This window comes from Notechis scutatus, chromosome 10 (genome assembly GCF_049901735.1).
Source record: "Notechis scutatus isolate UNSWTSFEM ecotype Mainland chromosome 10, rNotScu1.2, whole genome shotgun sequence".
NCBI classification, from domain to species: Eukaryota; Metazoa; Chordata; class Lepidosauria; order Squamata; family Elapidae; genus Notechis; species Notechis scutatus.
This window is the reverse complement of record NC_142018.1, coordinates 504464-530549: the sequence shown is the minus strand read 5'-3', so window position 1 is coordinate 530549 and position 26086 is coordinate 504464. Positions and strand designations below refer to the sequence as shown.

General features: G+C 41.8%; 1 protein-coding gene across 5 annotated transcripts in view; it reads right to left on the bottom strand.

Annotated features, from left to right (window-relative positions):
• The window catches only part of PAK3 (p21 (RAC1) activated kinase 3), a 228586-nt gene that overhangs the window by 122963 nt on the left and 79537 nt on the right, over nucleotides 1-26086 (bottom strand). For 2 of the 5 annotated variants that reach the window (XM_087971943.1, XM_087971946.1), the window contains exon 1: nucleotides 19884-20141. The exons of 1 other annotated variant lie outside the window; for it this stretch is intronic. The gene's annotated coding sequence lies outside the window, so the exon portion shown is untranslated. Of the gene's footprint in view, nucleotides 1-7783; nucleotides 7898-19883; nucleotides 20142-26086 lie in introns of those variants that run through there. 2 more of the 5 variants (XM_087971944.1, XM_026678566.2) reach the window with 2 other exon arrangements.

Below are 26086 nucleotides of genomic sequence, written 5' to 3'. Positions count from 1 at the left end.
GGAGATTCTCAACAATCCAGGTCATGTTTGTCCCAAAGGTGCTTTTCAAGAAACAACTGGACTTTCTTTGTTTTTCCTTCAAGACATTTCACTTCTCATCCAAGAAGCTTCTTCAGTTCTGACTGAAATCAGAAATGAAGAAGCTTTTTGGATGAGAAGTGAAACGTCTTGAAAGTAAAACAAAGAAAGTCCAGTTGCCTTTTGAAAAAGACTTCAAATCTGCAGTTGTTCTACCATATTCAGCAACCTACCCATGACCAATCTGTTTTGAGCTCTACTTTTTTAGCTTCTCTCCACTCCACTCCCTTCATCTTGCAATAAAACATACACAGAGACAGACACCCACACACTAGGGCTCTTGGTGTCTCTTACATCTGAGTGCATACACACATACACACACAGATACATCCTTTACTTTCCCTCCTCAGTAATGTATTCCAGATGCTAAAGTGAGTGGTACAACATGGTCTCTTTGCAAGCTTTTAGCACAGCATGCATCCTTTTGCCACTTCCAAAATGGCAGCTTGGGACTGATCCACCGCAGACTTTCTTTCCTACAAGCCTTCTTCACCGGGGTGGGGATGGGGATGAGCTGCTCAAGCCTATAAATATTATTTATTTTCTTCTCTATTCTACGCATTGATCTTTCTACACCTGAAGCTAACAACCCAAGTCAATAAAAATCCCATGAAACATCCACAAGTTGTTCCCATTGACAGTTACCCAATATTCTTTTAGAACTCAAGCATTATGCTGAGGGTTTTGTAACAGTTACAGTATTGTCTCCATCCTAGACTGTGGTCAAAGTCCAGCTGTGCCATCTTAGATGTGTAGGCATAGCCAGGCATGGCTGCGTGGAGCGCATGTTGTGATTGGTAGATAAAGAGAAAGATAGACCGATGTGCACATAGAAAGACAGAAAACTTTCACACCTAGTCCTGCCTTCTTTTGCTTGGGACCTATAGATCTTTAAGTACCATAGATGAAACATAAATACAAATAGTCCTGAATTTACAACTGTTCATTTTTACTGAAAAAAATGACTTATGACTGTTTTTAACACTTATGACCATTGCAGCATCACCAGTATTATGTTATCAAAATACAGTATATACCCTTGGCAATGGTTCATATTTATGACAGTCACTGTGTTCTGAGATCATGTGAGCCCCTTTTGCCATAAACAAAGTCAATGGGGAAGCTAAATTTACTTAACAACCATGTTACTAATGTAACAACTGCAGTGATTCACTTAACAATGGTGGCAAGAAAGGACATAAAATGAGACAAAGCTAAACAATTGTCTTGCTTAGCAACAAAAAGTCATGGTCTACCTCAGTGGTGGCATTCAAATTTTTTACTATTGGTTCTGTGGGCGTAGCTTGGTGGGCGTGGCAGGGGAAGGATACTGTAAAATCTTCAGCCGGAGGTGGTATTTGCCGGTTCTCCAAACTACTCAAAATTTCCACTACTGGTTCTCCAGAACCTGCTGAATAGCACCTCTGGTCTCCCTGTATCTCTTTTTCACAACCCTATTTAATTGCCACCTTATTCATGCTTTAAGAAGGAAGGATCTGATTCAGGAATTCAAACTGCTGCTGTTTCTCGTTTAGAGCTGCTTCTTACCAATCTCAATGTGTGTCATAAAACATGGAGAGTACAAGCATAGATGCAGGGAATCAAATTTTTCATGCTTTCTGGTCTTTTTTCAATCTCTATGGCTTCTCTGATGATTCTGTGGCTGGGGTTTTCTATAGTGGCATCAGAGAAGCCATAGAGATTGAGAAAAGACCAGAAAGCATGAATAGAAGAGATGATTCAACCAGACTGACAATCATTTGGAAGCCTGCACTCACAAACAAAAAAATCTCCACACCACAAGCCAGGCAAACACCTGGGCACAAACAGATCCCCCCTGATACCTCCAGCTCAAACACACCCCAACCAGGCACCCAGATGAAACCTAGCTTCCTAACTAATCATAGCCGTCCATTTACCCGGAGCCAAGCTGCACTAAAGGCCTCCAATAAAGTAACACAATGTTGCCAGCCAATCAAGATACAAAAAGAGCCAAAAAACAGACAGAAAATATTAGAAACACCAATCAAGCAGAACACAGCAAACTCCAAGACCAATAAACACAGACCAAGACTCCCAACCAATCAGGATGAAGAAAAAAACCATTCTGGCACAGCAGTAGGCTAGCCCCAAATTTAAAACAGAAATGGCTGTGAAAGTCTGACTCACAGAGGAACACAATACAGAAGCCTGATGATGGCAGATGAGATTCTGCCGAAACGTTGCTACAACTTTAAAAGCACAACTACTATCTTCCGGTTTGTCGGCTTCGCGAGCGGCAGGGATCCCTGCTGCGCTAGCCGCTTTTGGGGCTCCGATCCGGACGGGTACGGAGCTAGGCTGCCCTGCAGGGGCAGCTGAAGGTAGGGGGGATCCGGAGAGGGGTTTGGGGGTGTTGCAGACCCCCTCCCCGGCCGGCAGAACCCCCTCTTCCCAAGACGGTGCAGCGGCGGTCCGTAATGGCCGCCACAAAGAAGCTGGCAGCTGGGTAAGAATGCGCAGGAGGAAGTGGAGAAAGTTTTTGAAAGGAGAAAGTTTTTCTTGGTTCCTAGGACTCTAAGACATATTTAACAAAATTCCTGAAAAGTATGACTTTCTGAATGATACCTTCTAGAAGAGGAAAAAAAGCGGCAGTTTGATGGTGCTGAAAGCAAAGCTTACCCTCTTTTCCTACGGAATAAATAAGTGAATATTAAGAAACCTATTTTTTTAGGTGAAAACTGGCTTTAAGCGATGAGTGGGAAGAGAGAGGACTAAAAAAAAAAATATTTGTATGCTAAGACTTTGTTGGAGGAGATGCCTTAAGGATTTGAAGACTAAAATATATTGCAATAAGATTTTAAGAAACAGATTTGGACTTTCTTTTTCTCTGATTGATACTACCCCAGGAGGAGAAAGTGAGAACTCTGCCTTGGTTTGGACTGATTGATAACTTTGGGACTGTTTTATTTTTTCTTTGGAATATTCTGGTTGTTGTAAGAAGAAAGAAGGGGAAAAGAAAAGAAAAGATTTATAATGGCTCTTTCTATTGAGGAACTGAGAAAAGATTATGAACAAGCAAAAAAAAAAAATGGTAAAGCTGGTTTGAAAGAAGCCTTCCTTTTTTTAGAAATGGCGCTTATTAACTATCAACAAACATTACAACAGATGAAGACAGCAGAAGAAGAAGAAGGAGAGGAAGCCATTTTTAATAAATTTCAGAACTCGACCAAGAAAGAAGGAAGAGGGAAAGGAAGAGAAATAAAGGACTTAAGATTTAAAAAACACTTAAGAAAGGGAAAAATAAGGTGCAAAATCAATATAATGATAGTAAACAAAAGGGAAAAGGAATACGACAGAGAAGGGAAGCCAGTAAGGCAGAGGCTAGAAGAAGGGGGGGTAGAAAGGTTTGTTGGGAGAAGAAAGAAAGGGAAAAGGTGGAGAAAAGCTACAAAGTTTTGAAATTAAATGGGAAAAAAGGAATCTTTTTTAGGGATAAAGGATAAAGTATAATTTCTTCAAAGAGATTTGGCAAGGTACATAAGATGATATTGTAGTATTGTATTAGAAATAGAAAACTTAAATGGTTTAAGAGTTGATAAGAGATTAAAATGTTGAAATGTTTAATAATGATTGGTTTTAAAATTTAATAATATGAGGGGAGGTTTAGAATATTGAGCTTTAATTAAGGAGTTTAATAAGATTATGGTATTGATGTTATTATAAAATTTCTATTATAGTATTTGTTTTTAATATTTAGATCTATTGTTTAACTATGTATTTAATTATTCTGGATGTACTATTCAGATAGAATGTACCAAGCAAAATCGGATTGGGTATTGGGCGTTATTTTAAAGGTTAATTTGATTAATTTAGGGGGGAGATAGAAAGGCATCATACTCTGATTAGTGATTTCAGGAGAAACTTCTTTTTTTTTATAAGGAACGAGACAAAGGGACAATAAAGAATGGACAAAAGATACAAATATAATGACTCAAATTAGATGATTAATTAAGATAGAATTAAGAAGAGTGAAATATGTGGAGAAGTTAATATAGAAGACTTAGAATGGTAAATAAAATAAGTAATGATATGTAAGATGAGCATGAATATAATTGAAGTCCATAAAGAGAGAGATACCTGGGTCCAAGTTACTTTCCAAAAAGATTTTTTTTATGTTTTGTGTGTTGTGTGTATATGTTTTTTTGGGGGGGGAGAATTAATAAAACCTTGCAGAAATATAGAATGAGAATAATGGTAACTAAGTCAGAAAGAAATAGATGAAATAATAATAATAAAATTGAATAAGAGTAAAGAGAAATAAAGAGAAACTGGATAAGAGGTTTTTGTATGTTTATATGGAAATGGTTTAAAACAGAATTATAGTTTATCTGACTTGTTAAATTTATAATGGAAAAAGGTTTAAACATGTAACGGATAATGATGATTTGTGTTTTGAAAATTAATAAAACTTGTTTTAAAAAAAAAAAAGCACAACTACAATGACGTGGGAAAATACCCGAACAAAGCTGAATGCCATACATGTAAGTACCTGTGATTGAGTTCTTATGTTCTTCAACGCGTGCACTTATTCTTCTGTTAGTTTGTCCAATGTATGTGGTGAGGCAGGCAGTGCAAGGGATTTCATATACTCCTTGGTTTTCTAACTCGATTTTGTCTTTAGGGTTTCTTAGGATGATGGATATTTTTCTGTTTGTGCAGAATGCTGTTTTAATGTTGTGTTTTTGGAGGATCTTGCTGATTTTGTCTGTAGTGCCTTTTATATATGGGAGGAGGGCTTTGCCGTTCTCTTGTTCTCTGTCTTGGATTTTGGTTGGGGTTTCTTTTTGGATTAGGTGGGTGATCTTCTTTCTTTGAAATCCATTGGCTGTTAGTACGTTGGTGAGAGTGTTTAGTTCGGTTTTTAGGTGTTGTTCAAAACCAAGGGGTATATGAAATCCCTTGCACTGCCTGCCTCACCACATACATTGGACAAACTAACAGAAGAATAAGTGCACGCGTTGAAGAACATAAGAACTCAATCAAAAAAGAAGAACCAATCTCTTCCCTGGTCCAACACCTCAAAGCCACAGGACATGAGATTGACTTTAAAAATACCAGAACTATCGCCAAAACTGAACACTTCAGCAGCAGAATAATCAGAGAAGCCATAGAGATAGAAAAACGCCCACACAGCATGAATAAAAGAGATGACACCTCCCGCTTACCAGCCATTTGGAAACCCACCCTCATGAACAGGCGAGTACCCAACATGATGAATGACACCAGATCCACACCCACAAGGGCCACACAAGATGCCACCACCACACTTCCACGTAAAATCAGACTCACACCCACACAGAAGATGAGACACGACCACAGACCAGAAGCCGCACTGCAGCTGCATCACTACCCACTTCAAACCCATCTGAGCCATACATGAAGCGAACTGACCCCCACCATGAAGATGTGGCACGACCACGAACTCAAAGCCAAACAGCAAGATCCCAGCTCACCAGCTCAAATCCCCAGCAGCTGGGACTAGCCTGAGCACGAGCACGCCAAGCCCCCACCTGAACAGAGCACGCCTCCAGCCAATCAGAACACGGCCAGCCCCCAACCAATCAGAACACAGCCAAGCCTCCAACCAATGAGAACACACCCCCACCCAATCGGAGCGCAGCCAAGCCCCCACCCAGTCAAGTCACACCCCCACTGGCAGTTAGAAGGAAGAAGCAGCTGAAAGCTCACATCACTCTGAGAAGCACAGAGCCGAAGAAGCAAGCCTGAAGATGATGAATGAGACTTCATCGAAAGCGTTGCCTAGATACTTTGAATCTTACGCGGGAGAAAACCCGAATAACCAAAGATCCATATATATATATATATATATATATATATATATATATATATATATATATATATATATATATATATATATATATATAGTCAAGCGATATTAGATAACAGATATAAGTATAAACATGGTTATGAATACATGAAATGGATACAAATAAGAAAAAAGAAACAATAGGACAGAGATGGTAGGCATATTGGTGCACTTATGCACGCCCCCTACAGACCTCTTAGGAAAGGGGTGAGGTCAATAGTAGACAGTCTAAGGTGAAAGTTTTTGGGGTTTGGGGAAGAAACCACAGAGTCAGAGTATTCCAGACATTGACCACTCTGTTGCTGAAGTCATATTTCCTGCAATCAAGTTTGGTGAGGTTAACCTTGAATTTGTATCTATTGTGTGCTCTTGTATTGTTGTGGTTGAAGCTGAAGTATTCATTGACAGGTAGGACATTGCAATGTATGATTTTATGTACTATACTTAGATCGAACCGAAGGCGATGTAGTTCTACATTGTCTAGGTCTGAAATTTCAGGTCTGGTATAAACTGCTTCACAAAAAAAAAAATCTGTAATAGAACTATTTCTTTTTCCTGCTTTGAAGTCAGTCTTTTTCATTGGTTCAAATTTTGTATTTATCAAAATATAATATAAATGTTTATCAAAATATAATATAAATGCAAAATACAAAAGAAAATAAGGAAGGAAAAAGAGAAAACTGTAGGGCAAAAAGGAAAAAGAAAGAAAAAAAGTGTTGGCTTCCAAGTGTTGGTACAGTAGAATAAGATAATAGCGTCAAACTCAACTTTTTACTTTTAAATAATAACACAAACTAGCCATTTCTATAACAATAAACCTAATCAGCAAAACCCAAAATCAACATTTCATGTTTTTCCACTTCAAGCACAAAGTCCAGAAACAGTTTCCAAGTAGAATCAAAAGTAATTGTGTTCCTTTCTCCTTTGAATCAGTCTTGACTCCTGATGGCTGCTTGGACGAGTCCCTGAAGTTTTCTTGGCAAGATTTGAAGGACTATTTGAAGGACCATCTTTCCCCAGTTATATCTACCCAATCCACCACAGTGGTCTCCTCTCTTAATGAGGTCTGTCCAGGACCTTCTCCATGGTGGCTCCCTCTCTGTGGAGCATCATCCCTGCAGGGATAAGATTAGCCCCCAATTTGACACTCTTTCAAAAGTCCCTGAAGATGTGGTTTGACCAACAGGGCTGGGGACCACAGAAATATATCAGGTGTTTGTGGGTTTATTGGATGTGAGTTTATTGGCTTTTGTATTGGGATTTTATTTCTGTAAGTCTCCTGGAGTCACTGAGTGAGTTGGATGGCCATATACAATTTTCTTAGTACATAAATAATAATAAATATTTTCATTAGTGGTTTGCCCTTCCTAGGACTGAGAAAGAGTGACTGGCCCAAGGTCACCGAGCTGGCTTTGTGCCTAAAGCAGGACTAGAGCCTGTATAATATTTAACCATTATAACAAACTAGCTGTCACAACATTGCCTGAATAGGGGATGATGGCAGTTATTTCATATCTTGGTGATTCAAACATGGGGATATAAACCTGGATCAGGCTCATTCATTTTGGTACTATCAAGAGAAAATGATTCTCTATGATTTATGATCTATGACCTATCACTTCTTGTTATACGTGTGAACACTGAGACCTTTTGCATTGGAGACAAATTCCTTGTGTGTCCAGTCACACTTGGCCAATAAAGAATTACTGCCAGCTTCTGACAAGCAGTCAATGGGATAAGCCAGATTCACTCAATGACCACATGATTCACTTAACAGCTGCAAGGGTTTACTTAAGAACTATAGCAAAAAAGCTCATAAAATGGGGCAAAACTCACTTAACCGCCTTGCTTAGCAACAGAAATGTTGGGCTCCATTGTGGTTCCTTTTAATAACTATGTAGTGGTTTGCATAATGCCACAGCTGAGGATGACTGATGTCCACCATTAACCCTGAAGGAAGGAAAAGATGAAGGAAAGAAAAATGGAATTATGTGAAACCGAAAGAAATGCAACAGACTGTGAACCAAAAGACCTGCAGTTATGGATGAGTTGAGGAACTTTCAACCCTAAATTACTCAGATTGATTCAGTAATGGAATGGATGGATATTCCAGCATGTTGTCTTTAATGTACAGCAGATTCTAGTTCCTGAATTTCTAAGTCCTTCCTTCTTGATCTGCCTACTGCTTTGCTGTTTGCAGCCCTTCACACAATGTTTCCGCTTTACTGGCTCACTGATTTGAGGCAAGGATTAAATATTGGATGAAGGGAAAGAAAAGGAGTCATGGAAAAAACAGGTAGGATGGATGTTCATGAAAATGCTCAGATCAAAGTATTTGCAAACAAATTGTTTTGCAGAGCAAGTGTCATGCCCCTGTTAGAATCTGACTCTGAGGGAGAGGAGGAACAGCCGACAGGGAGTGGAAGTGTGGCTCCAGAGGTTGTAGAGGAAATTGGGGAAGGGCACAGGCCGGCTGGGCATTCAGAATACCTAGGCCCATCCCCTCTTCATCCTAGGGGACACAGGGAGGAGCAGATAAGGGAGAAACATGAATGGCATGGTCTACAGGGGAGGAAAGGGCCCTGATCCCCTTCATGGGCTGCAGCAGGGAGGACTGTTTAAAAGGACAAACTGTGCATGGCCCAGTGCTGGAAACAAAGAATGAAATAATTCTAGTCTGTCAGTTCTTATCTGAGTTCTGGTGTCCTTCCCAGTGTGTGTATTTCGATATCTGAGGGCGTCTTCAAGCTCTTATCCTGCCTTGTCTCATTAATTGCTTCAGTGTGGTTAGTGTTGTTTTTTCTATTTATAATTTATATGTATTTTGAGTTTGAATGGAATTTCTTCCTTTTCGCAACTGTTCGTGGAGGAGTTTTTTCTCCAGTCAATGATAATTGGACCATGGAGACCAAGTTGAAGGCATTAAAGGGACTTCACCTATTTTTGTGACTTTGTTGCTTTTGTATCCCACCCTAGGTCATCACAGCAAGAATCAGATTTGCTGGTAAACCATGACTGTATCCATGAACTGCAAAGTAAATAAAAATTTTATCCTTCATTTGCTGTGAAGTTCTGGACATCCCACCCTAAGCTTTTATGTCAAAGAGTCTTTTGCTGCTGCAAAATAACAGATGGAGACGTAGAGAGATCCCTGCAGAAGCCAGCAGAGAACCGAAACAGGAAAGGCAGGGAGAGAGCACGAGTGTCAGCAACCAGACACAACAAAGATCTTGTGACTAAGAAAAGCAGCCGGGGCGGAAGTCCAATTGGTTCCCGTCTCCTCTCTTGCTGCATGACCAGATAAAAGATGCTTTGAGGTAGTGCACATGCAGTTTTACTGAGCAACATGTGAGAAGCAGAAGAGGAGAGAGGAAGAGGACAGAGCCCAGCAATAGAATACTGGCTTCCCACACTGAAGGTCCTCAGTTCAATCCCGATAGTTAAACATGAATTGAGGTCATGTCCGTCCTGGATCCCCCAGAGAAGTTGGTGGAAGTATGGAGGATGTTAGCATGGAGATGGGAGATTTTTGCTCTGACTGAAAATGCATGTGGAGATGTGGCAGATGTGACATTTTTGTTCTGATCAGAAGAAGGTTTGCACTCATGTAGACTCAGAATAACAGAATAATAGATTTGGAACTTGGAAGAGACCTTGGAAGAGAGGTCATCTAATCCAACTGCCTTTTCAAGTAGGAGATCCTATCCATTCTGGACATGAAGCACCCACAACTTCTGCTGCATACTCCAGTCTCTGATTCTGATTCATAGCCTCACAGCTCTTGAACCTTTCTGGGAACAGAGCATAGAACAGAGATGTGCAGAAGAGCAACTGATTGCAAAGACTCTTTGGCAGAAATTGGCTCCTTATGAGCACTCTGGTTCTGAGTGGGAACCAGCTATTGAGGGCTTCATGGTGCCCTTGAGATGAGTTGGGGCTCAACCCTAAAAGGTAGACAAGCTCCATGGAACTATATTTAATTGAGATAGACTAAAGCAGGGGTGTCCAACCTTGCAACTTTAAGACCTGTTAACTTCAACTCCCAGCTTGGCAGGGATTTCTGGGAGTTAAAGTCCACAAGTCCCTTGTCTACCACCAAATCTGAGAGGAACCAGCCTTTCCTAACATTACCTCCTTTCCCAGGGCTTCAGGAACCTTTCTGCTCTTGTTGCCTCTGTAACCACATCTCCATGACTTTCTATACCAGGAGCTGCAACTCCCAAAATCTGGGCCAGTGTGGCATTTAGTTTTCCATGCTTTTTCCCTTCTATAAAGAACTGTTTAAATTATAAAGGCAGTCCTTGATTTACGACCACAACTGGGACAGAATTTCAAATGCTAAGCAAGGTAGTTGTTCAGTGACTCATGTCCACTATTATGACTCTTTTTGCCACAGTTGTTAAGCGAATCACTGCAGTTTTTAAATGAATCAAGCGGTCGTTAAACAAATCTGGCTTTCCTCATTGACTTTTCTGGTCAGAAACCAGCTGGGAAGGTTGCAAGTGGTGATCCACATGACCCTGGGATGCTGCAACCATTGTAAACACATGCCTGTTGACAAGCAAGCAGAATTTTGATCATGTGACTGTGGGGATACTGTAAAAGTTGTCAGTCAATTGTTTCAATGCTATTGCCACTTTGAATGGTCACTAAGTGAATGGTTTTAAGTCAAGGACTACCTCTATGTATTTGTACATCTGAACCTCTGCTATGACATATTTGCTACTGTAGTATTCACTTGAATCCTTCAAGAACAGTGTCTTTTTTCCTAGGTCATCTTTGGCTACTATTTCAGTGTTTTTATGAGAAGATGATGGCACCATCATGGTATTTAATGCAATTGCTTCCTTTCCTTGACATCACCCCTTCCCCCCTCAGCAAGTGATGGTAAAATTGTATGTTTATTCTGAAACATACAATTATAGTGATCTTCCCTCTCTTGTCATGTCTGATTACATGTCCTAAAGGACAATTGCAACTTGGTGAAAAATAGGCTGCTTCTTGATAGCTACGGTAGAAATTATTAACTCTACTTAAAATGCTGGCCATCATTTTGTCATGGTCTCCTACTATTAAGTTGCCCCTACAAATGGTGGTTCTTTCTTCACCTCCTGCATTCTTCTCCAACTTAATAGCCTTCTGATGGTGGTGATGGCATTGACCAGGGATTCTGGAAAGGGTAGACCACAGGTCTCCAACCTTGGCCACTTTATGTTTTGTGGAGTTCAACTCCCAGAATTCCTCAGCCAGCATGGATGAGAAGCAAAACATTTTTTAAAAACCCAAGAAAGTCCAGTTACCTTTTGAAAAAAGAACCTTCGGGACAACCACGACCCAGAGAATCTCCATAGATGATATCTCTGGTTCTTTCAATTTCCTGTCATAGGATTTGGTTTCTTCAGCTCATCAACAGTGCCACTCTTTCCAGCTTCTCTTTCAGATGTGGTCTGAAGGGCCCTCACACTTAGTTTGCCCTCTGGAAATAAGCTGTATGAAATGGCCTCGGTCGTATGCAGCTCTGAAGGAACATCCGTTGAATCAATAGCTCCTAATCTATTCTGAAAATAACTCTCATCCCATCAATATCAATTCTCTAGAAAAATATTGGCCATCACTTCTAATTCTTGCAGAAGCTGGATAGAACACTAGATAATGGGCAAAATGTCCTGGTTATGATCCCAAACTGCTGTCCTCCAAATGGACAAATCTAACATTAGGAATTCATCCACGTTATATTAACCCCATCAGAAAAACAACAACAGATCTTTGGATATTGGTCTTTTGTTGGCACTGATGTTCTCATAATCTCTAGACTATTTTTCCTAGGGCTATTTGAGACAGTATCTCAGAGGGAATGGCTGTTGAGATTGTTTTTATCATTTAATGGTCAAAAAGTACAGGTAGTCCTCGACTTACAACCATTCATTTAGTGATCGATCTAAGTTACAACAGAACCGAAAAAGGTGACTTATAGATTTTCATTCTTATAATGGTTGTAGCATTCCCATGGTAATGTGATCAAAATGGCAACTGACTCGTATTTATGACAGTTGCAGTGTCCCTGGGTCATGTGATCACCTTTTGTCACCTTCTCACAAGCAAAGTCAACGGGGAAGCCAGATTCACTTATTACTAACTTATTACTAAATTAACAACTACAGTGATTCATTAACAACTGGGGCAAGAAAGGTCATAAAAACTTAACTGTCTTGCTTAGCAACAGGGTTGAAATGAGGGGTCCTTGGTGCTCTCTGAGCTTGGTTGTTGTTTTTGCAGATGTTTCATTATCCAAACTTAGTAACAGAAGACTACACAGATGATGTTTCCTAGTTTGGATAATGAAACAGCCAAGCTCAGAGAGCACCAAGGACTCCCCATCCCTACTATAACTGAGTCCAACCATTCTGCTCTTGGTTATCCTCGCCTTATCCTTCCTTCCACCTTTTCCAGCACTAGACACAACATAAACTGGGCATCGTGTTGTGAGTCACTCTGCTTTTCCTTTTCGATATATAAATATTCCAGATTCAGCCTTGTGTAAATAACATCACGGCTTTTGGTAAGGAGCATTGAATGGTGCACTCCCTTTCCAGACGTTCTGCTGAATTTTTTTTCCCAAGCAAAGACAAATGCCAGCCAGAAGAAGTCAGATGATAACGTCTCTGCTACTCGCCAGTGTTGTAGGGCAGAACAGTCCAATTCTATCCTATTGGAATCCACAGAGTCATTCTTTTGCAGCAGAGGCTGCTAAACTACAGCTCCAGCAGACCCTGCCTGAACAAACAGTGAGAAGAGAGGCTCGGAAGTGTTGTTCCACAACTTCTGCATGGTCACTGAGCCAACTGCAGTGCAGATGGACCCACTGCAAAGCATTCTGGGGGAAAGATGCCCTTTCATACTGTCTTAGTATGGATGCCAATAGCAGGTTTTCTGAGGCTGATATGGGAGGGAGGAACAATGAGGAAAGAAAGAAGAGGGAGGGAGGGAGGGAGGGAGGGAAGGAAGGAAGGAAGGAAGGAAGGAAGGAAGGAAGGAAGGAAGGAAGGCAAGAAGGCAGGCTTGCAACATTGCCAAAATCCTGTAAGTTCTCATCAAGAATGCCAAAATCTTATCCTATGTAGTTTCATGAGATTGCAAAAGATTTTGGCTTGTTTTTCTTTGTTTGAATTGGTATATAATAGAAGATTGCTTTGGTAGTACCCAAGATTTGCAAAAAAATTGTCACCATTTATTAATTTAAAACATAAGTCATCCACCCAAACCTAAATTATTATATCAAGCCAAAACTCAAACTTCTACTATATTGAATCCAATTCAAGAAATAAATCTTATAATGTTGGCGAATTAAAACTACTCAGTCCACCAGATCAGTTACATCTGTGAAAACTGCAAATTTTGGGAATTTCCATATTTAAAGCATTGCAATCTCCTTCTTCCACTGTAAAGGCTTAAAGAACAGTTTAGACACAGTTAATTTGGGGAGGGGGGTTAATGCCTATCTGTAGGTTTCCAACGTAGAAGACATAACAGAAATGTAAAGAAGATGGGGAGGGAAGAGGAAAAAGGCACACCCGGACACAAACATTTCAAGCTAAAGGGTTGATGAAGGGTTGATATCTGATGAATACGGTTGATGGTGATGGGCTTCTTTTGGGAAAGGAAAACTCCCTAAGGCATTCAAGATGGAACAGTAACTTGCCCCAAATAGATGCAACTCAAATTTCCCAAACCAAGTATTCCCAGCAACAGAGACATGCAAATTTCCAGAGACATGCAAATTTCACCCATTCTGATTCTGAATACTCAGCAAATATTATTTCCAAGATTATTCTCATTTGTACTTTCAAAAATGAGACCATTAGCCATGCCCACTGTAAAGTTACAACCTAACATGTTAACTCTTTAAAGGGATGCTTCCAAGCTGCCTGAGTATTTTTCTGTCAACCTAATAATATGTGCCAATGTGTGTTCCTTTCAGTTGGAGATCAATTTGTAGGGTTTCCGTTTTGCTTCTTTACTTCCATTTTCCCAGCCCTAGCCATTTGCCTCCATGCAGCAGCTGTTTGCCTGCAGTTCAAAAAACACACATTATTTTACACGTCAGCCTAAAAGGTTCCTTTGTGCACAGCTTCTCACATCACTCCTTACATGTCAGGTTTAGAGAACATTCTTAAGCTTTTCCCCTGCACAAAATCACCAGCAACTGCCCTATGGAAAACCCTGCACAAAAAGATGGGGAAGACAACAGCTCTCACCCAAATCTCCCCAAATAAACCTTCCCCATCTTCAAAGGAGAATCCTACACATTTCTTTGCATGCAAATACAATCTATTGTATTTTGCTTACAATTGTTTTCCTTGTTGTAAAACCAATTAACCAGACTTGCCTTCAGAAGTTGTGGGTGCTCCAGTACTAGAGGTTTTTAAGAGATTGGACAGCCATTTGTGTGAAATGGCTAGTCTAGGGAAGAGAAGGACCAGGGGAGACAGGATAGCAGACACCCAATATTTGAGGGGCTGCCCCAAAGAAGAGGGAGTCAAGCTATTCTCCAAAGCACCTGAAAGCCAGACAAGAATAATGGATGGAAACTGAACAAGGAGAGATTCAACCTGGAAATAAGGAGAGATTTTCTGACAGTGAAATAGTACAGGTAGCCCTTGACCTATGACCACAATTGAGCTTGTTAAGTTAGTAATATGTGGGTTAGTCTGGGAAGAAGTGGCTCTTTTAGGGAGTGGAACAGCCTGGCCAAGGCCTTTGGTCTTTGATCATTGTGATTTTGTCTACCTGAAAAAGAAGTTGAATTCAGAACAAATGACAAAATTTCAGTCTGAGTTAATGAAAGCTATTTTTAGGTTGTTATTACCAGGGATGTCAAACTCAAGGCCCGGGGGCCAGATTTGGCCCACAGAGCCTCCCTGGAAACAGCAAAGAATTGGCCCGCGGTGCCTCTGCCAACAAAAACGGAGCTCCATTTTTGCTGGCAGAGGGTTGCAGGAGGCCATTGCAACCAAAAATGGTGCTCATGAGGGCTGTGGGCAGCCCTCCAGAGCTCCCTTTTAGTTTGGAGATGGTTGCAGAAAGCTGTCAGAGCTGAAAATGGAGTTCGGGATCCTGTTTTTGCTAGCAGAGCGCAAGGTTCGTCAGGAGTCCTCCCCACAACATGATGTTGAGCTGGCCACGCCCACCCCAGCTTACCAAGGTCAAACACAACTCTGACGTGGCCCTCCATAAAATCGAGTTTGACACTTCTGCTATTACCATCTATTACCCAGGTTTTGTATGTTCCTGTATGTCTGTATTTGTCCCACCCCTCAACCTGGCTAATGAATTCATGATTTCTTGAGTTCACACAATATTCTATACTAACCAGTTGATATTTGAGTCAGAATAACAGAGTTGGAAGAGGCCTTGGAGGTCTTTTAATCCAACTCCCTGCTCAAACAGGGGACTGTACACCATTTCAGAAAAATGGCTGTCCATTCTCTTTTGAAAAGCTTCCTGTGTTGGAGCACCCACACGTTCTGAAGGTAACTCATTCCACTGATTTATTGTTCTCACTGTCAGGAAATTTCTCCTAGGTTGCTTCTCTCCTTGGTTAGTTGAGCTGATTTCCTGCGGTACATTAAACCACCCCCAGACCAATTAACATTAAAACAAGCCAGTTTCGGCATGTTGGGCAAATACAACCGCAAGGTTTGTCAGAGAACAGGACAGCGATGCTTTGTGAATGCTATGCCTCTGCATTTATTCCATTTTCTTTCTGTTACATTAACAATTTCAATTTTGTGGTTGGTTGTGGAATGATTTTACATGAAATCCTAATATAAAACAAGGAAATTCCATTCCCTTCTTCCGTGGCTGAACTACATCAGCTGTTACTCTTTCAAATCAACACTCAGTATCTATTGACTAATATCTCAGATATTACAATGAGCCATTGTTATTGCTCTCATAAGTTAAGGATGGGGACTAAACTGAATTGCCTCAGTTGATAGAATCAGTCCAACAGCCATTTCTCTAAAATGGATGCATGTAACAGATGCTGGGATGGATGGATGGATGGATGGGTGGGTGGGTGGATGGGAGGGAGGGAGGGAGGAAGGAAGGAAGAATAAATAATATAAAAGTTAGACAGGACTTTGGAAGTCTTCTAGTCCAACTCCCTCCTCAAGCTATACCATTTCAGACAAGTGGTTGTCCAATCTGTTCTGAAAAACCTCCAGTAATTGAGCACCCACAACTTCTGAAGGCAAGTCATTCCACTGATTGATTTTCTAACTGAGAAGGAAGGATTTAAACTCCCAGAATCCTGGGAATTTCTGAGTGTTGGAGCCCACCCACTTGCAAATTTGCCAAGGTTGAAAAGTACTGGGCTAAAGTTAGCAATGATTAATACATAAATGAGAGCCAGAGCAATGAAATTATTGGAGCAAAATTCAGGATAGGGGTGTCAAACACAAGGCCCGCAGACCTGAACGGGCCTGCAATGTGGTCAGATCTAGCCTGTGGGGCTGTCCTGGAAAATGCAAGGGGCCTACCCTGTGCAAAGTGGAAACATACCAGCAGTTTGGGGAGTGGTCAAACTGGCCATGCCCACCCAGTCAGCCACAGTGAATCACATAAAGCTGGCCACACCCACATAGTTGGCCACACCCACACAATCAGCCATGCCCCCCCCAAGATCAACCACAGCCCTGATGCGGCCCTCAATGAAATTGAGTTTGACACCCCTGATTCAAGAGATCCAGTTTTATTCTCTCTTCACAAGGAAGCACTGCAGAGACTTTAGACTAGTGCTTTCCTTTTCAACTTCAGAATAACATTGATGTAGATACTGGATGAGGTGTGATTGATCCACATTTTATTCTATTTCCAGCCCCAGAACTCCACTAAATGACTTTGGGCCAGTCCTTCCCCCATCAGCTCAAGAGCCCATGTGATACAGTGGAGAAGGTGTTACACCAGATGTGGGGAGATCCAAGCTCTCTCCCCCCACCCTCATTACAGAGTTCCCTGAGCACTTTGGCCCAGTTCTCTTCTCTCAGCCCAATCCATCTCATAGGATTGGTACTGTGGAAAAAATGGGAAGAGGAGAAAATTGTGTCCCACTCCTTGAGAGTCACAGAAAGGTGGGATATGCATCTAACAAAGTTATAAAAAAATGAAACTACTTAATAAATAAGATTAGAGATGGCTAAATACTAGGAGAAAGGATGAGCTTGGAACTTCTCATTCAGCAAAAAAGTCCAATCTGGTTGAATTGACACAACTAAACTCTACCGATGGTTTGACAAAACTCAGTGGCTATGTTCACTTTACTTGATATTCCTCAACATTAAATCATGTGCTGACTTTATTGATGCCCTGTTTGAACCAACATGCTAAGACAGTAATGAGGTTTTCACATCAAGCTGAATCACAAGTACCCATCTCCACTTTTACCACCCTTACTATGTTGTGCAAATGCAGTGAAAAATGATGCTTTGGCCCAAGCAAAGGATTCCACCAAAGTTCATTTTCTTCCTGGAACATCAAACAATTGCCTTGATACCCAAGTTCCAACAACCCAAAGATGCACACTCTAGTGATATCAGGAAGATGTAAAGGAGGGGTATCCAACCTTAGCAACTTTAAGACTTGTGGACCTCAACTCCCAGAATTCTCCAGCAGCCATGGGGAAGTCCATAGGTCTTAAAGTTACCAAAGCTGGACATTCCTGATGGAAAGATTGCTATGGTCCCCAGCCCAATTCAGCCTTTGAAATAATGGCATGGATCACTTTTATTCAAGGCCTCTTTATTTAAGCCTCTCACTTGAAAGAGAATATTTAGAGTTCTTCCACTATTTGGGAGCTCCCGCGTTCATTCCATTTATCAGATCACTGATTACAATGAGCAAAATTAACAAGGAGACAAAGATTGCAATGTAATGCAGTAGGAAGAAAGCAGGAACTCAAAGAAACATTTTACTCCTGAGTGTCTCAGTTTTGAAGGAGAGAATATTGCATCAAAAGAGATGGGGAAGACCCACCACCAATGCTAGAGGCTCTGAAGAATCAACATATTATCTACTCCCTTCCAAAGAAGAGAATAACTAAGAGCAATTAAGTTGGATCTACACCCCCAGAGATCTTACCACCGAAGCACAGTTGATGATCGGTGAATTGAAGACTGACCAGGCTTCATGGCTGACCCCTTTCTACAGAAGCCCTTTCAAACCTTCTCATAACAAAGCACCCCTAAACCAAAATCCAGGAGCACCCTTCTTTGCTGTTCTGAGAACATTTCAGCATCTTTTCTTCACCTGCAAGTCTTGGATGATCCCAGCCATCATCCCCAGCAGGGACTTCTACTATTTTGCTCAGCGACGTTCTGCAGATCCCGCCACCTCCTCCTCTCCACAGTGTCCATCATCCATAGCCCACTCTTCTTTCTCTTTTCCAAACTTTCTGTTTCCTCACCTCATGCATCCCCTGGTCCATATTTCCCATCTGGCTGCTTCCTTCACATCCCTCCGCCACCAATTCCCCGTTTCTTCCCCTCTGCTATCACCAGCTGTGCCTCTAGCAATCCAGAAATAAATAACAGTATGATCATGCCTGAATCAAGGAGGTGCCACTGAGGGCCACTTGAGGCCAGTCCTCACAAGGGCCCAATGTTTACTATTACCCTTCCCTGATCCTGGCAGCTGCTTCCCTTGCTTGAACCTTCTCCCAACATGAGAATAGACAGTCTGTTTGGAATCTCCCAATACACAAACACACATATATAAACACAAGGCTCCTATCCTCACTAAGTCTGGTCTTTGACCCGCTGATCCAGATCATCCCTCAATGCACGGCAGAAACAGCATAATTGGGGCAGTTCCCAGACCAGCAGCAACCAAGGGCCAAACCTGCCAGAGAATCACAAGCAAAGACAGAAGCTACCATGTTCTTTCTTAGCATTTATCAAGAGGCCGAGAAGCAAACACATACAACAATGGTGGTTAGAACAAACCAACCACATCCAAGTCCCCTGTGCAAGTGATATTAACAACCTTGCTTTTAAAGAGATCAGATGGGGACTGAAAGAATGCCTCTTTGTGAGACATCAGGAATAAACCACTGGGAATTGCAGGCCCCTCTCCGTAGAGCTCCAGGTCCAGGGATCGGGGAGACACTCCCAACCCAAGCTTTGCAATGCTGTGTTTAGCCCTGGCTTTCCTCTCTGTCAACCACCGGATTTACTTCTCTTTCCAGCAATTGACTCTGCAGTCAGTCCCACCTCAAGAAGAAAAAGCCCTGCCTCTGGATGCTAAAGGAAGACATGGAAGGAAAGAAGCTGTTTCTGCAAAACAATCAGCAGAGGCAGCTTTCCCGGGTGGATAATAGATAGGGCACACAGGTTGGGGACAAAGGGCAGCCAGAAAAACAATTCTCCCTTCTTTGGGGAGCAGGAATGAGTCACACACCTGGGAGCAGAACCAGAACCCAGAACTCCCCTCTCTCTCCATTGGGGGTGGGGGGGACCTTCCCCTCCAGGAACAAGCTGGAGGCAGGTGTGATTCAAAGGCATGTTGGCCAGACATCTGGGCAGAAAACTGCCAGGCACCCACCCACCCTCCCTCCCTCCGCTTCCAGATCAAAGCCTGATATTGTTAGCTCGTCATGCAGCCACCAAGGCTACTTCAGCTATGACATTTGTGATTATAAGCCAGGCAAGGAGTGAAACGCCAAGCCTAATGTTGCAGAAGAAAGGCCCCCTTGCCAGAGGTGTGTTTACCCGTCTCCCCATGTCGAATATTGTCTGCCTTCCCAGCTCTCCTCTTTTGTCAAGCACACAGGCCACCCCAGCAAAAACCCTTGGGGCCTTGGACAGCAGGTGTGGGAAAAGGGGAAGGGGAGGAGGGGGAATGGGGTGGGGGGGAGAATAGGGTGGAGAGGAGACATTACCTGCAGTGTGTCCTGTCATAATGCTTCCAGACCATCCACCTCTCGGCAGGAAAGAAAAAGACCCCAAGGAATGACTGCCCTGCCTGGACATGCACGAGAAAGGAGGTGGGAGGGCACCGGAGGAAGGCACGTTCCTGGCTTAGTCCATCCAAGGGTCTTCGTTCCCCCAAAAGCCACTCCTGACCTCCAAACCAGCATTAATAGCTGGGATGCTTCAGTGCCTCCTTGCTATTCCCTAGCTCATGCTGTCATCAGGTTTCCACAGCCCGGATTGGCTGCTGGGAAGCAGATAATAATACTACTAATAGCACTGGCAGAGCTGGAGTCGACAAATCTTATGTTTCAAAGACCGGCAGCTTCCAAAACTGCAAGGAGGGAGATCCAGGACAGAAACTTGAATTCAGCCGCACACGCAACTTAGCTGGCTGCAGACTGCTGTCGGATGGTCAGAAACTGAGCCTTACATAAAGCACAAGGCTTCCCTGCCCCCAGTAAGCGAAGAAAGCCTCAGTAGCAAGAAGAGCAAAGAGGGAGCACTGCCAAGATTAGAAGAGAATTGGGGGCGAGGGAGCCAGGAAAGAAAAATATCAGGAAGGAAGGAAGGAAGGAAGGAAGGAAGGAAGGAAGGAAGGAAGGAAGGAAGGAAGGAAAAGAAAGAGAGAAAGAAAGAAAGAAAGAAAGAAAGAGAGAGAGAGAGAGAGAGAGAGAGAAAGAAAGAAAGAAAGAAAGAAAGAAAGAAAGAAAGAAAGAAAGAAAGAAAGAAAGAAAGAAAGAAAGAAAGAAAGAAAGAAAGAAAGAAAGAAAGAAAGAAAGAAAAGGCAAAAACAGATCATGGGGGACTAGCATGTGCTGCTCTGTGCTCAAGAGGACTATAACATTTTTCCCCTCTCAAAAAGAGTCTAATTTCAGAAGGCAAAAGACATAGGCAACTCAATTCACCAGAACATTTGAGGAAAATTGAAGCTGGCCTGTCCAAATTTAAAACAAGGTTTTGAAAGTCTTGCCTAGTGGTTTGGAATTTTGTTTGTCAAGTTTGTCTCCCTCTGAAAGAGAGAATATGAGATTATCTCCAGAATCCAGCCAAACCTGGTTGCCTGCAGGATTCCTCTCTTCCACCCAATGATAGAATAGCCAATATCTCCTTGTTCAATCAGCCAGGGGCATTTTATGGTCAGTGTCCACTTTAAAAATATTTTTTTAAAAAACGAGGAAAAGAAAGCAGAATCATGACCATCTGAATAAATTGTTTTTTTTATTTCTGCAAATTTGTCTTGTTCTTCACCAGACATAAGCAGATAAAAATTCTCTTATACAGAACTGACAGCCCAAGTTGGAGCATTTATTCCAGAGCAACCTGAAGAAGTGTTAACTTTCTCCATGGAGAACATTTCTGGTGATGCTGAAACTTTGACATTAAGGGATTTATGTTGCTATGTTGAAACCTCTTGAGACCATGGAGTCAACAGCATTGACTTGCAATATTTAAAAATTTTAATATAATACTACACACAATATACAAATATCTACAGCACCCAAGCCAGCTGAGGAACCATGTTAAGAATCAGAAACCAGAGTTATGCTCCCTGCTAGGAGACAAGTATATTCAAACAACATGTTTACCAGCAACTGGAAGAATCCATATTCACACAAGGGATTAAATATCATCTAACCCAACAGACTAGGTTTGCCCAATGTGCTCTCTTTCCCAAAATAACCAGGGTTAAAGGGAATAAATCTTAGAAGGTTGTATGAATGGAGCCACCAGATTTTCCACTGACTTTATACAGTGTGGAGACAACCTACACCTGCCAAGAACAAAGGCAGCCTATATCTGAATATCAATTGGCTTCCAAAATTATTTGGTTGACAAATACTGGAAATGAGAAGTTCCAGACTAGGAAGATTTACAGTCTTGATCCAAAGCAGTTCTTCTGATGTTCTTCAGGAGATAGAGCTACACAAGGTATAGGAACCAAGATGTCCATGAATGTCAGTGTCTCTCTGGAACTTTCTTTGGTGTTTCCTGGGCTTGTGTTCATATCAGTTAAGTCAGGCACACAACAAAATAGAGTAAGACTATCTTTTGTTCATATTAGTTAAAACGGGTATCACAATCATTACTGTCAAAGATGGTTGGCTAACGCTTTGCTCAGAAATGTGCCCCCCTGCCAAGTTAAAAGACATAAAGAATTGGAGTTGGTAGAAGGCCAGAGAAGGCTAATGAGGAGACATCTCAGCACTTGGTCTTCTGGGAAATGAAGCATTTGTGACTAGAAAGAGTGCAGAGAAGAGCAACAAAGATGATTAGGGGACTGAAGGCTAAAACATATAAAAGTTGCTGGAATTGGGTATGTCTAGTTTAATAAAAAGAAGAACTAGGGGAGACATGATACCAGTGTTCTAATATCTAAGGGTCTGCCACAAAGAAGAGAAGGTCAACCTATTCTCCAAAAGCACCTGAAGGCAGAACAAGAAGCAATGGATGGAAGCTAATCAAGAAGAGAATCATCCTAGAACTAATGAGAAATTTCCTAACAGTGAAAGCAATCAACCAATGGAATCGCTTGCCTTCATAAGTTGTGGGTGCTCCAACACTGGAGGCTTTCCAGGAGACTGGAGAATCATTTATCCAAAATGGCATAGGGTCTCCTGCCTGAGCAGGACTAGTAGACTCCAAGATCCCTTCCAGCTCTGTTATTCTGTTGATATTTCTGTTGACCTCATCCACCAGAATCCACCATCCACATCCAACTTCTTGTGAGCACTGATTATATGCTCTCAAAACTCCAAGGAGCTCCACTGGGCAGATTTTGGCTCCATCTGTTTCTTAGGTTGGCAGTGAAAAAGATATTTTACAGGAGACTGGCCTCTTTAATGTTTGGAAACATTGGGAACAAATGACAATGGTGAGGGAGTGTTACAAAAAAGCTATCATTTCTCAGAATGTGTGACATTCCTTATTATTCCAGCTTATTTTTGTTTGTTTTCTGTGTGTGGCAATAATCATCCAGATACTGCTGTGATCCCCATGTCCTTTTCTCAGGAAGACCCCTGCAGTCTTGGGGTTGGGAGGGAGGGGGAGGGAGGGGAGAGGCAGAAGCATTCTCACCATTTGGGGCAACATGCAGCTCTGAGAAACTCTGAAAGCTACTTCAATAGTTGCCACCAAAATGTTCTTATTTTGGTATAAGGAATATGAAACTTTTTAACAGTGAGAACAATTAAGCAGTGGAACAGTTTGCCTTCAAAAGTTGTGGGTTCTCCATCACTCCAGGCTTTCAAAAGGAGACTAGACAGCCATTTGTCTGAAATGGTATAGATTCTCCTGCTTGAACAGGGGTTGGACTTGAAGATCGCTAAGTTCTCCTCCAGTTCTAGTCTGACAAATACTTCATAGGTTGCATTAGCACCACATGCTTTATTCATCTATTTTCTGGTTTTCAACAATACAGAAACCCTAAGCTAGCTAACAGAGATCAGTTTATTTAAGATGATAAAACATACAAAACCTAATCAAGGCGCATGCTAACCAGTCTTAGCATGTGTCAAAACCGGCACTAGGTTTATATTTAAGCTGATTGCTTTTGAATGGACCCTTAACTATACAAAATGGGACAGGATTACATTATATATCAACAAAATGAATTAACCTATTCTCCAAAGCACTTGAAGGCAGAATAAGAAGCAATGGGTGGATATTAATCAAGGATAGAAGCAAGCTAGAGGTAAGAAGAAATGTCCTGTCAGTGAGAACAATCAACCAGTGGAATGGCTTGCCTTCAGAAGTTGTGAGTACTTCATCACTGGAGGTTTTTAAGAGATTGGACAGAATAGAGCAAGAGATTGGACTAGTCCCTTCCAAATCTGTTATTCTATTATTCTGATCCTGCCCTGCCCATTTCTTTGTTCCAATCTTGCTTTGGGGGAGGGAAGCAAACCCAGCCATCCACCTAGAGAGCCGAGAAAATTGTGAATCCAAATGAGGTTAGAAGCTACTGTTACTGTTCTTGTTTTGTCTGATGTCTACTGCAAACACATAAGCATATTGCAAGCCCCTTCAAGGCTAAATGGGGAGAATATTTCTGAGTGCATAAAAAGAAGCATTCATGTTCCTTCTTGAAACCCATTGGGGTTGCTGAGAAATCTTAGCAAGATCCCAGTTACTTCAAGAAAAAAGATTTCACTGTTTTTTCCTGCCGTCTGTGATAATGATCACCATTTCAACCTACCAGCCATGCAAAGGATCAGACCAGCAATCCTGAGAGGCTGTTATTTTGAGGGAGGGCTTCTTTTGAAGTCTTTTTATTTTTTGCTTTCTTTGCTTCACAAGGATAAAGATGCTTTACCACAGAGGGTGTATTTTAAAAAAAGGGAGCAGGAATAGCACAGAAAACTCAACAGTCAAGTTTTGGACTGGCTGTGGACTATGATGTCATGGTTTCCCAGCTCAGTTGTGATTGGCTGGATGGGAGCTGAGCATCTGCTGAGAGCTTAAGGGGCTGGTTAGACGCTGGAGGTTCAGACTTTTTCAGAACAGCTTTGCATCAGGGCTGGTTGTCGTGACAACCCGGCCACAGTCAGCAGCTCCTCCTGATAACGGAATAATAAAACTCTAGCCCAGCTCTCCAAAAAAAAAAAAAAAACCTGGTGCAATCTTCCATCTGAACTGATCCTTGGTCTAGTTTGCATGTACAACCTTTGTCTACTGCAAATGACTTGATAAGGAAACCTGTAAAAACAGATAACCACAGATGGAACGCCCCAGTTCTGCTCATTCCCAACAGCTGTTCATGTATAAATAGAAATGTTGGCTAGTCCCAGGCCCAGGAGACAGAAATGATACAGATACAGATTAACAGAGTTGGAAAAAACCTTGTAGGTCATCTAGTCCAACCCCCTGCCTAAGCAAACCCTGCACCATTTCTGACAATGGCAGTCCAATCTCTTCTTGAAAGTCTCAAGTGATGAAGCTCCCACATCTTCTGAAGGCAAGTTGTTGCATTGGTTGATTGTTCTCACTGTCAGAAAATTTCTCCTTATTTCCAGATTGAATCTCCCCTTGTTCAGTTTCCATCCATTATTCCTTGTCTGGCCTTCAGGTACCTTGGAAAACAGCTTGACCCCCTCCTCTCCGTGGCAGCCACTCAAACACTGGAATACTGTTATCATGTTTCCCCTGGTCCTTCTCTTCATTAGACTAGCCATGTCCAGTTCCTGCAACAGTTCATTGTATATTTTAGCCTCCAGTCCCCTAATCATCTTGGTTGCACTTCTCTGCACTTTTTCTAGAGTCTCAACATCTTTTTTATAGTGTGGTGAACAAAACAGATGCAGTACTCTAGGTATAGTCTTAATAAGGGTTTATGGAGTGGTATTAGTACCTTACTTGATCTTGATTGTATCCCTGTTAATGCAACTTGCATTGGGTTTTTTGGCTGCCGCTACACACTGTTGGTTCATATTTAGCTGGTTGTCCACTAAGACTCCAAGATCCCTCTCACAGTTACTGCTATTAAGCCGGGTTTCACCCAGTCTATGTGTCCTTTTGGTTTTTCTTGCCTAAGTGTAAGACTTTACTTTTCTCTACATTGCATTTCATTTTGTTAGATAGGGCCCAGAGTTCAAGTCTGTCAAGATCCATCTGGATCTTGAGACTATCATCTAAGGTGTTCCTGCCAGTTTAGTATCATCCGCAAATTTGGTATTTATTTTTGGTATTTATTTGGTATCTATTCCCTCATCTAAGTCATAAATATGAAGCTATTGAAGAATCTGGGCCCAGAACAGAAACTTGTGGTACCCCACTGCTTACTTCCCTCCATTAAGGACTACTCGTTGAGTACAGTTTGTCAGCCAGTTACAAATGGAGTTGGTTTAAAAGCTTACAGTTCTCTTTGCTCCTTTTGTCAGCTCTCAGACCTAAAATTAATAAAAATCAACATATTTAGGAATGCTGCTAGACCAAGAGTCGTCAACTTTTTGGACCTCAGGGACCACCAAACTCTCAATTTTAAATCCCGCTGACCACTAATATGTATTTTGACTGACGGTGGCTTGCTGATGTTAGTGGGTGGGAGAGAGAGAGAGAGAGAGAGGGAGGGAGGGAGAGAGAGAGAGAGAGAGAGAGGGAGGAGGAGGAGGGAGAGAGAGAGAGAGAGAGAGAGAGAGAGAGAGAGAGAGAGAGAGAGAGAGAGAGAGAGAGA